Source organism: Camelina sativa, chromosome 2 (genome assembly GCF_000633955.1).
Source record: "Camelina sativa cultivar DH55 chromosome 2, Cs, whole genome shotgun sequence".
Taxonomy (NCBI): domain Eukaryota; kingdom Viridiplantae; phylum Streptophyta; class Magnoliopsida; order Brassicales; family Brassicaceae; genus Camelina; species Camelina sativa.
Window position 1 is genome coordinate 8,315,742 of NC_025686.1, and position 1,975 is coordinate 8,317,716.

Consider the following 1,975-nt stretch of genomic DNA (forward strand, 5'->3'; position numbering starts at 1 on the left):
ACATGTCACCATGGAAGAATGTGTAGGACTTTAGGAAAATGTAATTCTTATGTTTTAAAAGCAATGTTTTACATGCTCTTCCTATTTTATATACTCTTTACTACTAGTATGAGTGATGTATGGATGCAAATAAGCTCCTAATGTGTGAAAATCAAACTTTTAAATTGACTAGTAAAATACAGTCACAAAAGAGTAACACTTTGCCACCACTTTGCAACTGTCTTGAGACTGCTTTGCAACCGTATTGCGACGAATAAGCGACTAACACCTGAATTAGCAACGTTTGTGCGACTCTTTTCCCACTCTTGTTATTTTTGGGAATTAAATTTCATTTTTGAGATGTATGTACATCCTTAGATATACATTTATACTTGTATTTGACTGAATTTAGTAACTAAAACTTTTTGAAGGTCATAAATTTCAATGTTAACAATGAATACATGCATATGTTCCAAAGCCATCTTTGTAAAAACATGTCACCATGGAAGAATGTGTAGGACTTTAGGAAAATGTAATTCTTATGTTTTAAAAGCAATGTTTTACATGCTCTTCCTATTTTATATACTCTTTACTACTAGTATGAGTGATGTATGGATGCAAATAAGCTCCTAATGTGTGAAAATCAAACTTTTAAATTGACTAGTAAAATACAGTCACAAAAGAGTAACACTTTGCCACCACTTTGCAACTGTCTTGAGACTGCTTTGCAACCGTATTGCGACGAATAAGCGACTAACACCTGAATTAGCAACGTTTGTGCGACTCTTTTCCCACTCTTGTTATTTTTGGGAATTAAATTTCATTTTTGAGATGTATGTACATCCTTAGATATACATTTATACTTGTATTTGACTGAATTTAGTAACTAAAACTTTTTGAAGGTCATAAATTTCAATGTTAACAATGAATACATGCATATGTTCCAAAGCCATCTTTGTTAAAACATGTCACCATGGAAGAATGTGTAGGACTTTAGGAAAATGTAATTCTTATGTTTTAAAAGCAATGTTTTACATGCTCTTCCTATTTTATATACTCTTTATTATTAGTATGAGTGATGTATGGATGCAAATAAGCTCCTAATGTGTGAAAATCAAAATTTTAAATTGACTAGTAAAATAAAGTCACAAAAGAGTAACTGTAACGCCCGTGTCCCGAAATAAATGGAAAGATTTGTGTCTGTCGGGAATTGGACTGAAGCCGGTTTAATTTTAGTTGGTTTATTAAGTTGGTTGAGTTATTAATTAAATTAGAACTGGTTTAGCTAAATTTTGGTTTATTCGAATTAAACCAAGGAAACCCTATCGTTCCCTTTAAAAAAAGGGTCTACGCCTATTTTTCTTCTCCGGACGTGGGGGTCGATGGTCGTCGCCACCATAGAGATGGAAGGAGAGAGAGAAACTCGATGGTGGTAAGAGGAAGAGAGGGGATGAGTTCGGTTTTTGGGTTAGAGAAAGAGCTAAACTATGGGTCGTGAGAGGAGAGAGGGGCGAGGTGGTGTCGACGTGTGATGAAGAGGGGATCGAGACTGGACCCTCGTTGCGTAACCGGTGATGCCGAGAAAGGTAAATGGCTTAGCTCGATTGTGTTGCCGTTGTGTTTTGTTATGTTGTTCGTGTTGGTTGCCGCCATTTGTGAACCACGAGACTCTCGTTGTGAACAACCTGTGTCTTCGCGTGTCACGTCTTCATCGGAGGGCAAACAATTGTTGTTGACAAGGTATCGGCTACCCCTTAACTCTCGTGTATGTTGTTGTGTTATGTGAGTCGCTGATTTGTGAGTTTGGTGGTCATGGGAGAGGATCGTATTTTATTGGTTGCGTGGATTTGTTTATTGGATTGATCTTTAGAATCGATTATTAAAGTGATTATGTAATCGTAAGAGAGAAAGTGTTTTGTCATGATTGTTCTAGTTGCCACGACCGTAGGTGTTGTGGCTGGCTCGTGTTTGTAATAGTCAGTGTATGTAATGGCTT